The following is a 12,299-nucleotide window of genomic DNA, read 5'->3' as shown; positions in this document are numbered from 1 at the left end:
GGTTTTGTTGGCATTTGCTGAAACCTCTTATTAATGTTCAAGAAATTGTAACAGAAATGATCTACTGTGAAAACTGCACCGCCCAAACTCAGTTGGAGAGGGTCGATTTCTTCAAGAGCCATTGGGGCGCGTGTGTGTATACTAGGTTCACACACACACACACACACCTGCTGAGTGTTATAACACTTGTACATACTGCACTCACTAGGCTGTAAGTGGGTAACCACGAGCTCCTTTTTACCAATGAGGTTCGAAGTTTTCTATTTTTCACTTGCCAGAAATGTTTTGCACTCACAAAGCTGCTTTCCCTTAGTCAGAGTGAAGGCGAACGGGCCTAGTCCCGCTGCTGTCCACGTGGTAGAATGTGGCTCACTCCCGGCAAGCTCGGGTAGTGAGCAAGGCAAAATCAGTGCTGCGTTTTCCACCCCACTCCTGCTGTAGAACTTGTCTGTCCGCACTCAAAGATTGCCATTTCTTGGTGAACAGGGGTTTGGTGGAATGGTTAATTTTGTACCTGAACCCTCCAGCTTTGAGTTCCTGGGAGTTGAGTCAGGCTGCACCCAAGTTTGCCTCTCGCCCTTCGGCCACGTCTCACATTCACTGCATTGGTCATAACTTTTTTTTTTTTTCAGAAGCAATTTCATTTATAGAGAAAATAGAATCATAAGGAGACTTCAATACTTTTTATGATAAAAATAGGGCTTCAGAAGTTAAACACATCGAAGCACACACCAACACGCACAGCTACCACCCTAGTTTTGTCTGGGGAAAGGCAAAAGAATTTCACGCGGATTTTGTTAAGTGCATTTTTCTGGTTTAATCCGAACTCTGCAAAAAAAAAAAAAACACTGTGATGAGAACATGCATAAAACATACATAAAACCTGCATACATGTGCTCCATGGTTTCAGACAAATTTCATTCCACAGCCTTGACAATGACTTGACCAAAACCACAATCAAAGGAAAATGACTCGGTTTTTGCTCAGTGCTTAATTTATTTTTTACTGTACCACTCCAATTTATAAAATCCAGTAGCATGAATGCTTCTCTGTAGTAATACGAATTTTGTGCCTTTTGTCTGCTTTCTTAAGACCAGTTGTTCACACTTTGTAGATATTAGACAAATATATTTCGATTAAATACTATACTTATCTGTGTGTATTTTTTTTTTCAGAGATTCAGAGGTTCTGATAGGTTGGTGGCTCTGAATGAACTTACACCTTCTTGGGTCGATACTGCCAGTTAGTGATGTGAACAGCAACGAAGTCCATATAAACAGTATATTAAACACATTGTAATCTAACATATAAGCATTATGTAGATGTTTTTGACATGTTCATATTGGAATGGTAGATGCAGAGATTATCCATTCATTGGTTCACTCCCCAAATGCTTGCCAGGACTGGCTGGGCCAGGCTGAAGCCAGGAGCTTGGAAGTCAATCCAGGTAGGCTGCACCTGCCAAGGTGCCCGTCAGCAGGGAGCTGGACTGGAGAAGAGGGAGGATCTTGGGAGTCTTACAAAGCATTAACCATCTGGGGAATAAAGCATGGAAAAAGGCTCACTTTCCTTTAGGGGTGTATAGCTACAAACTTTGTCTTTTTTGTGTGTGTGCTGCCGAAGCAAGTGCTAAATTTTGCTTTTTAAAAATTGCGAAGTAACACATGCCGGGAGAGTTACACAGAACAGATGTTCAGCTCCAAGAATAATCACGGACACTCGTGCACTCCCTGATCATGAAACCTGAGGGCCACCACTGTCTCCACACAGTTGTGTAGGTCTTCCAGAACCTTCCACAGTAACTGCCCCTTTGAGTTTCGTTGTTGCTATTTATGCTGTGTGTGATTTTCCAAACGGCACTCCTTGTTTCACCTAGTTTTGGGTTTCAGGTCAACTGATGTTATGAATTGGTCTGTATGTCCATTCCCTTTTGTTGAATTGACTTAGAGCTGGGCAGAATAACATGTAGTAGTGTACTGTTTTAGCTTCTCAACTGTTAGTGACATTGAAGTGCATTTATATTTGTGCAACATTACTACTGTACCTAGAGAAGCAGTTACGGGTTCCTAAACTGCAGCTGTTGGCATGAACTAACTCTTAGCCCACCCTCTCGCCCGGTCCTGGAAACCACCACCTTATTATCTCTCTCTCTGATTTGGACCCCCCTAAGGAACTTACCTAAGTGGAGTGCCCTAGCTGCTTCTGCTGTTTAACACACTGAGGGCTAGAGCTGAGCCAGGATGAAGCCATGAGCCCAGACCTTGTTCCCACGTGGTTGGAAACGGTCCAGGCACTTGGATCGTGTTGTGCTGCTTTTCCAGATGAATCAGCAGGGAACAGGTTGGAAGTGGAGCAGCCAGGACTCAGGTTGGTGCTCACAGGTGATGTCAGCATTTGCACTTGGCAGGTCACCTCAGCACAGTCACTTGGGCCGTTATATCTGATTTTATTTAGCAGTGTGTTCAAAAGCCCTGTCATAACATGTGTGAGGATTTCCTTTTTAAGGAAGGAAGCACATTTTGTTTAACAACCTACCTGTCAGGTACAACATACCTTGAGTCCTTACTTCCGAGGAAGAGCCCTGCTGTTTCACAGTCCCAGGACCCCGTGTCTACAGTCGACATGTTCTTTCCTGTTCTTCTCCTTTGCTTTACATGGCAAACACTCGGTGTTCTTGGGGTTTGGTCTGCATCCCCCGAGCAGCTTTCCTGTGGTTGTAGGTATTTGTGTGTCATCTTCTGAGACCTGTCTGCTCAAGTCCATGGCCCACTTTTGAAGTGGATCACTTTGTTAATAAGAATTACGTAGAAATTCTGGAGATTACTCAGATGGATGCGCTACGAGCGCAGTCTCCTCACCTTTGCGTTGTCTTATCACTCTTATTTGAAATTTGATAGAAGTATTTAATTTTGTTGACTTTCTAATATATCTAAAATCATTCTAATGTTGGAAACTTTCATATTTATTTTGTTTTCTCGTTCATAATTTTACATCAGATAGGGTCTTTGTTTTTGGTTAATTTTTGTGAGTACCCAATTTTCCTACTGTGACTAATTGAAGCCCATTTTGCTGTATACAGGATTACTGATTTCTATGCCCTGTATTCTGTCCCACTTGACCTGTGTCTGTCTGTAAGCCCCCACCTCCCACCCCTCTGCCCAGTTTGCTTGGTTATTCAGGTTTCCATGTGAATTTAAGACAAATCTTTGTAAACTCTCCCCCCTCCCCAGCTTTTGTTTAAAAAAAAATTGTTACTGGGATTTTGGGGATTGGAGTTGAGTTTGGATCTGTTCGGGTGCAACTGACATCTTGCAGGGAACCTTCCAGTTCATGGAGACACCAGCTGTGTGTCTGCCTGAACGTTTCTGCAGTGCTTTGTAGTCTCCAGTGCACACGTTTTCCACCTCCTTGGGAATGTGGATTTCTAAGTATTTTATTCTCTTTGGCATAAATACAATTTTCTGGTTTGTCATTTTTGGTTCATAAAAACAACTGACTTCTGAGCATCTATGCTGTATCATGCCACTTCGTTCAGTTTGTTTAGCCTGATGGTTTTCTGTGTGGGATCTAGAACTATTAATGCCATTGGAAAAAATGTTTACTGCTTTTCCAGTTCTTACGTATGCTTACATTTTTATTTGGAATTGGTGGAGTGGGGAGGAGAGAGGGGAGGGGGGAGAGAGGAGGGAAGTCTTCCATCGTCTAGTTGATTCCCCCAATACCTGCAAGGGCCTGGTTGGGCCAGGCCAAAGTCAGAGCCCAACAGTCAGTCTGCCTCTCTCTCGCCTGAGTGGCAGGGATCTGGAGACTCACAAGCTGCCATCAGAAGCCTCCCAGGCTGTGCATTAGCTGGAAGTCGGATTGCAAGCTCTGCTTGCAAGCTACTCTGTGGCTGGGACTTGAATCAAGCATTTCAGTATGGGATGCAGGTGTCCTAAATGGAGACTGAACTGTTCCATGGCTGGCTGTTTTTGTTTTTGCCTAATGGAGCTGGCAGCAGCAGTCTTTTCCTCTGGTCTTGTGGAAAAGCTGTGAGCCTCTTCCCATTTTGATAATGGCTCTGGGTTGCCGTGTGGGTTTGATTATGTTGAGGTAGTTTCCACCTAGTTTGTGAGGTTTATGAAGGAGTTGAATTCTGTCACATGGTTTGACAGGATCATTTGAGTTTTTCCCTCATGCCATTAATGTGCGGTAAATTAGATTTTCATATTTTGAACCATTCTTGTTTACAAACAATAACCCCCACTTTGTCATGGTTTATTTTTGAGTGTTTTTTTTTTAAATTTATTTTTATTACAAAGTCAGATATACAGAGAGGAGGAGAGACGGAGAGGAAGATCTTCCGTCCGATGATTCACTCCCTGAGTGTGCTGCAATGGCCGGTGCTGCGCCGATCTGAAGCCGGGAACCTGGAACCTCTTCCGGGTCTCCCACGCGGGTGCAGGGTCCCAATGCATTGGGCCGTCCTCGACTGCCTTCCCAGGCCACAAGCAGGGAGCTGGATGGGAAGTGGAGCTGCCGGGATTAGAACCGGCGCCCATATGGGATCCCGGGGCATTCAAGGTGAGGACTTTAGCCGCTAGGCCACGCCGCCGGGCCCTTTGAGTGTATTTCTAAGGGATGCTGGTGAGTAGTAGAGCCTTTTTTTCTGGTTTGAAATGAGGACATGTAGGACTCATAAGGCAAATAAAAATTATTAAACTTTTTTAGAAATTTTAGAAGGGCCAGTATTTTTTATTTATTTACTTTAGATCTATTTTATTACAAAGTCAGATATACAGAGAGGAGGAAGAGACAGAGAGGAAGATTTTCCGTCCGATGATTCATTCCCCAAGTGAGCTCAACGGCTGGTGCTGTGCTGATCCGAAGCTGGGAACCAGGAGCCTCTTCCAGGTCTCCCACGCGGGTACAGTGTCCCAATGCATTGAGCCATCCTTGACTGCTTTCCCAGGCCACAAGCAGGGAGTTGGATGGAAAGTGGCGCTGCCGGGATTAGAACCGGCGCCCGTTTGGGATCCCGGGGCGTTCAAGGTGAGGACTTCAGCCACTAGGCCACGCCGCCGGGCCCAGGACCAGTATTTTTTAGATGCTTGATGCAATTGACTGTGGCAGCCTTGTGGTCCCAAGGTTTTGTTTGTTGGGAGTCTGATAATTACTGGTCCAGTTCATGTACTAAATTACAGGTATATTTTGATTTTCTATTTCCACATGATTCAGGCTTGATAGATAAATTTCTAGAAATCTGTGCATTTCATCTTAGGTTATCCAGTTTGTGGGACAGTTATTCACAGACGATATAAATCCTTTTGGTAGAATTGGTTTTTCATTTCTCACTTTGCTTTTTCTTGATTTTGTTCTTTTGAAAAATGAACTCTTGGCTTTGTTTTTTTTTATTTTGTATTTATTTTTAAGATTTATTTTTCTTGGAGTTACAGGGAGAAGGATAGACAGAGAAGGCTCTTCCACCTGCTGGTTCACTCCTTGGGTGGCTGCAACTGTCAGAGCTGAGCTGACCCAGAGCCAGGAGCTTCTTCCAGGTCTCCCACATGGTGCAGGGTCCCAAGGCTCTGCGCCGTCCTCTACTGCCTTCCCAGGCCACAAGCAGGGAGCTGGAAGGGAAGTGGAGCAGCCAGGATATGAACTGGCACCTATATAGGATCCGAACGCATGCACGGTGAGAACTTTAGCTACTAGGCTCCTGTGCGGGGCCCTGCTTTTACTCTTAATATCTCTTGTGATTTCTTCTTTATCTCTACAGTTAAAAGTGTGCTAATTTCCTCATATTTGTGGAGTTCTCAGTTCTGCTGTCCAAACATTTCTAACACTGTTACCAAAGAAGATGCTGTATATGATTTCAAGCTTAAACCTCTTTGAGAATTGCTTGATGACTTAGCCTGGTCTATCCTGGAGAACATTCCTTGTGCGCTTCAGAAAAATGTATTTTCTCGTGTTGCTGGCTGAATAATGTGTATTTGTGTCAGGGCCATTTAGAATCTAGTGTGATTCAACTCATGTTTCTGCCATGATCCTGTCTGGTGTTACGTAATTATACACTTATATATTACATAAGTATACATAATATAGAAGTATATACATATAAGTGGAAACTGACGAAACATCTCACTGGTTTTAAATTATGTTCTGTGTAGCTTGAGGGCATCTCAGTGGCTCCTGTTTGGTCCTTCTTGGGACGTGAATCCTTGTCTGGTCCAGCATCACTGTGCTGTTAGGTAGCAGCTAATGCCTGCCCTGTGCTCTGCCATTCCCATCAGCTCATCTGACACTCCCATCCTATCATGACCATGGGAGAGAGGGCTGACTTACAGCACTTGTTACAGTGGACAGTTGATGTCATGCCTGTTTTTATAAGCAGCCAGTTATGCTTACGGGTGTGTACACGTAACAAGGTGTGGTAGATGTGGGTCTATACTGTCCAGTTTCAGGCATCTTCTGGGGCTTAGATTCCTCCAGATGGGTAAGGGGAGCTCACCTTCCTGGCCTTCCGCTTGAGTGGATGCTGCTCCTTACACCTGCTCCCTTGTGGGATGTTTGGATCTAACTCCTGCCACTGTCTGAGGATTTCCACCAAACACATTACCTCTCCAGAGGGACAAACTGACTCGTGTAATTTTGTTCCTTGTCTGTCTGAAGTCATTTGTGTCTCTTAACATCTTTAATGTTGTGCTTGTTGTCCTTTGATTGGGACAGATTTCTCTTTGGTTATTTTCTGCGTAGTTACCTTCATTGTGGTTGCCAGAGATTACACACAACATCTTAAAGCAACAATACTTATTAATCTATATTGCTTGACTTCAAGCATGTGCAGAACTAGTCCCTTACAGCTTAAATACTGTGTACCCATTAACATACTTAACAATTGTGCCTTTTTTGAAAAAATACTTATGCGTATTTGAGTGGCAGAGTTTGACAGAGAGGTGTTTTCCATATTGTGGTTCACGTCCCAGATGGCCACAATGGCTGTTCCAAGCCAAAGCTTCTGGTCTCCCGGATGAATAGCAGGGGCCAAGGCACTTGGACATCTCTCTGCTGCTTCCCCAGGCCGTTAGTAGGGAGCTGGGTTGGCAGTGGAGCAGCTAGAACTTGATCTAGTACGTATGGCATGCTGGCACTGCAGGTGGGAGCTTAACACACTACACCACAACACTGGGCCCCATTATTGCCTTTCTAAAAATCCTATAAAAAGTAGAGCTATGGAACAAAATGACAATTTTTATCTGATTATCCCACCTACGACTGACTTTCCCCACGTTGTTACAGTAGTGTATAGTCCTCCTTCACTTGCGGCAGACTGTCGTACGGCTTCAAGTCACCGTCGGGCTTCCATTTCCAGCTGGAGTGCCTCGGCGCTCATCTCCGCCAAAGTTCCAAGAAGCAGTTCCTCCTTAGCATTTTTTAGAAGTTCTTGAGGTAATGAATTCTCCCTTGGCTCTTCATCTGGTCATATAAATACGGGTCAGTTTTGGAAAGTTGTGACAAGTCCTTCTAGAATACCCCGGGATCCAATATGGGCACTGGCTCCAATCCCAGCGGCCTCACTTCCCAGTGCAGTCACTTGAGGAATGAGTCATCGGATGGAACATGTTCCCGTCTCTTTGTGTATCTTTATCACAACTTTAAAAAAAATATTGCAAAATCTTGGTTTAGTTGGGCCCGACACAATGACTCAGTGGCAGAATCCTTGGCTTGCCTGCCCTGGGGTCCTCTGAGGGTCCCAGCCTGACTTGGCTGCTCTACTTCCCATCGGCTGCCTGCTTGTGGCCTGGGTAGGCAGCTGAGGACAGCCTGAGGCCTTGGGACCCTGCACCCATGTGGGAGACCGGAAGGAGCCTCCTAGCTCCTCACTTCAGATTGGCTCAGCCCTGGCTGTTGGGGCCACTTGGGGAGTGAAGCAGTGGACTGAAGATTTTTCTTTCCCTCTCTGTAAATCTGCCTTTCCAATAAAAAGTTTTTAAATATTTTTGTTTTCATTGCAAAGTCATATACGGAGAGAAGACAGGAAGACGTTCCATCTGACGATTCACTCCCCAAGCGGCCACAACAGCCCCAGCTGAGCGGGTCTGGGAGCCCAGAGCTGCTGCTGGGTCCCACGTAGGTAGAGTCGCAGGGCTTTGGGCTATAAGAGCATGCATTCTCCCTTCAGCAGGATGCAGGCCAGAACGCAAATCAATGTTAGTCTTATTTTGCCAAAGGAGGAACACATGGTGCTTCATTTAGCCTGACAGTGTGAAGAGCTTACAAGACCATGCAGTGTTGGGCCCGGCGGCGTGGCCTAGCGGCTAAAGTGCTCGCCTTGAAAGCCCCGGGGTCCCATATGGGCGCTGGTTCTAATCCCAGCCGCTCCACTTCCCATCCAGCTCCCTGCTTGTGGCCTGGGAAAGCAGCTGAGGACGGCCCTAAGCACCCATGTGGGAGACCTGAAAGAGGTTCCTGGATCCTGGCTTTGGATCAGCACAGCACCGGCCGTTTGCGGCTCATTTGAGGAGTGGGTCCTCGGACGGAGGATCTTCCTGTCGTCTCCTCCTCCTCCTGTCTCTCCACCTGGCTGGCTGGCTGTCTCTGTCCTCCTCCTCTCTCTCCTCCTGGCTCTCTCTCCCCCCTCCTGTCTGTACATCTGACTTTGTAATAAAAAAAATAAATAAATTAATTAAAAAAAAGACCATGCAGTACTGCTTCTCCCTCTGGTCGCCAAGTGATCTGAAGTTGTCCACCTCATGAGTTCTACCTCTCACTAGGTCAGTTACGTAAAGGTGAGACCTCTCGTATTCTAATCAAAATGCCTCCAGGCTGCTTGAAGACTGGGACCTAGAAACAGTAAATAGAATTATCCAGGGGCACAAATGAGGATTAACAATGCATGGCTATGCAACAGTGACACAAGTGAAGGCCTCACAAAACTTAAAGGGTCCCTCGTCAGTGGAAAAGCACAGAAGGTACATTTCTGACAAACTCCATGCACTTAATTCATAATATGCATTTTGCACACTTTTTTGAAGACCTCATTAAGCATGGATTTCAAATATTTCTTGCATCAAACTTGCTAAAGTGAACTATTTAATTCCTGATAGTACACTTGGAAGTCTGAACCAACTCCTTAGCTAAAGAAAAACTGCTTAGAAAAATGGCACCAGAAATAAAACGCCTCCTTTAAAGAGACACACAGGACCAGAAACAGTATCCCAGGCTTCAGTCTGAAAGGTGGAAAGTCCGGTCAGTCCGGCACGTGCAGCTGTTTTATCTGGGGAAACTGGCAAGGCCGAACACCAACCTAAATTCCACCCCAAAACTGCAGCAAATACGCCATGCTATCAGACACAATTGAAACCATGTGGAGGCATTAGAAGTTGGTGGTATAAATTGTTTAGCTGGAGTCTCAATGATAGAATGAGAAAAAAATGAACTGGAGTAACAAATCAGCAAATTCAAACACATTAGTACAATTAAGAGGTGTACCTCGAAATGAGTAGAAAATGGAGCACAAAATCATTTGAGTTTAAAAGGTTCACAGAAAAAATTCTTTTTGCACTTTTGTTTTTCAAACTTTTAGAAGAAACGAATTATGTAAACAATTATGTAACCAACCACAAAAGAGCTGGTATGCTGTTAGCCAGACAATATAGCCTAACAGATTTTTAATAATGCCTTTTGTTATTGGTTGAAACTCCAGGTATTTAAAAAGTTCCAAATGTAATCCACACTTAATACAGACCTGCAACAAAGAACCTCAGTTCATAGGGAAAACAAATCTACACAGTGCGACTTCAATGCATCCTGCTTAGTGAATGACCAGAAGACAATAATCAAACATGCCCAACAACTGCCAAAAGAGCACATATGGAACTCAAGACATTAGGCAAATACCCACAAAATAAAAGTTGTGGAAAAATGAAGTTAAAATCTAAGCTGGGAGCCATGTACGTGGTGGTACTTACTCTAGGTAAGATGCTAGTTAGGACATTCCCTAGCCCATACTGGGCCTGGGCTTGAATTCTGACTCCACTTACGGTGCCTGCAATGTGTAGGCCCCCTGGCGGCCACAGAGGAAGCCCCGTTAGCCAGGTCACACTCCAAGAGACCCAGACTTGAGTTTCAGACTACTGGCTTTGGTCCTTCCTAACCCTGGCTGTTACAGGCACTTAGGAAGTCTTTTATCCTGTTACCAGAGGATAAAAGATTGCTGTTTTACACAGTGGTATATTTTGGTGCCGAAAACTTGAAATTCAGGCAGATTTTTCACACTACGCATTTCAGCCTTTGAAGTTGCTGACATGTGCATGCATCAAAATTTAAACCAAAATAAACATTCAACTCCTCTTCTATAAACTCCAAAGTCTACTTATATTTAAAAATGACTTCCATATGTCCTTAAATCTCTGAACATACATGTCTATTTATTTAAATGTATTTCCATGTCATGGGAAGCAATGTATGTCTTTTGACAGTACAGGGGGAAAAGCCAGCAAAACCAAAAAACCTGTCAAGGAAAATGCGTGAGCAAGGGTGGGGTGGAGGAAGGATTAACTTGAAATTTCAGATGTAAGGGGCAAATTCCTTTAAAGCACAGTCTGTTAAAACTAAAACAAGAACAAAACATACTCCTACATCAGTACCAAAGAATCTATAATTTAAAACCTCTGCCCACTGGAAAGTCCAGACGCAAAATTTCACGAATAAAATCTAATCAATAAATTCAATCATAGGTAATTTTTCAGTTTAACACGGAGGACAAAGTCTAATTGAACAGATAGCAAAATATTGAAAGATTAAATATTGAAAGCTTTCCTTTTAAAATGTTGCCTTTTCTATGCAGAAATACAGTGAATACACCTTAGCCAGTGTAGTGCAGCAAGCAAATTACACATACAATAAAATTATGTATGTTATAATGCACGGTAGTTTAGTAAGATCTCGGATAATCAGGAAAAAAAAGCACATGCCTTGAAGTTCTGTGAATTTTCAGGACCTTCAAAGCCAATATAAAACAAAGACCAACAACCCATATTAACCGAAGGACATGTCGCATTCCTGGACAGACTTGGTACTTTTAAGTGTGAATTTTCCCATATCTAGTGTATACATCCAGCAGGAGTCAAATTTCCACAGGTTGTTCCCTTTAAAGGATAAGGCTCTCATTTCCGTGCTATTTTAGGACAACATACTACTCCCTGGAATGTACCACATTCTGTGGAACATGACTGGCCGCAAAAGGGGTTCTCCAGAGCCACATGAAAAAGTCTTTATATTTTTTACAACTATTAACGCGTTATAAACAATTCACATTTGACAAATGATCCAAGTGGACTGCGAGACTGAATGTGACAAGTCAAACAATTTTGCGGAAGACAAATTATTTTCATAGCTTTAGGAAAAATTTTAAAGCAGGGCACAGAAAACGAGACAGACATATAAAAGATGTTTAAGACAGCATTAACATTATTATTAGACCATTTGCAAGGAAATGGAGGTATCCAAGACAAGACAAAGAATTCGTATTAAGTAATCAATTTTGAGAAGACCAACAGAACTAGAGACTATAATTAACACCTTATAAAGGAAATTTCCAAATGGCCAAGTTCACTCAATAACCTGGAACTGGAAATTAAATACAATGAGAAACCAGGAAAGCAAAATTTAAAAAGAATGAAAAGCACTGGATTAAGGTATGGAAGCCACAGTAACTTTCATGAACGATTCCACTTGTAGTAGATACAGAAATGCATGCATAAGCATCCAATACTACAATTTCCTCGAAACTATATATCCATCAATACTGTGTGGAAACAAAACTAGAGAGATGGGGAGTAATACCAAACTATGAAAATGAGTACATTTATCCAAGAACCTGGATGAATTTCACAAGTACTTAGCAAGACATTAGACACACACACAAATACATCCTTCATTATTTCATTTACACAAACAAGAGAACGTAAACATTTGTAGAACGAAATATTTAAGTGGTGACAAATACAAAAATATTTACCAGTAGACCGGCTGGCTGTAACTACAGCCTGTATGCACAGTGACCGGGGAAGAACAATGAGAAAGTGTCTGGAATAGTACAAGCACTCTCCTGCTCTGGCTCACGTCACACAGCTGCCTGCTTCAAGGTAATTCACTAGGGTGAGTTGTTCTTTTCAAAGATCACGACGACCATTTGCTGTCTGATTTGCCTAACTGCCCATCACTTCTGATGTCTCCATTTGTCACTCCATTCGTGGTCTGGCTAGAATCTGAGTGTGCTCCCAATGGGTTCAAGTATTGAATGCAATCCAGTGTTT

The sequence above is a fragment of the Ochotona princeps genome, chromosome 30, assembly GCF_030435755.1.
Source record: "Ochotona princeps isolate mOchPri1 chromosome 30, mOchPri1.hap1, whole genome shotgun sequence".
Lineage (NCBI taxonomy): Eukaryota > Metazoa > Chordata > Mammalia > Lagomorpha > Ochotonidae > Ochotona > Ochotona princeps.
This window is presented reverse-complemented; position numbering follows the sequence as displayed.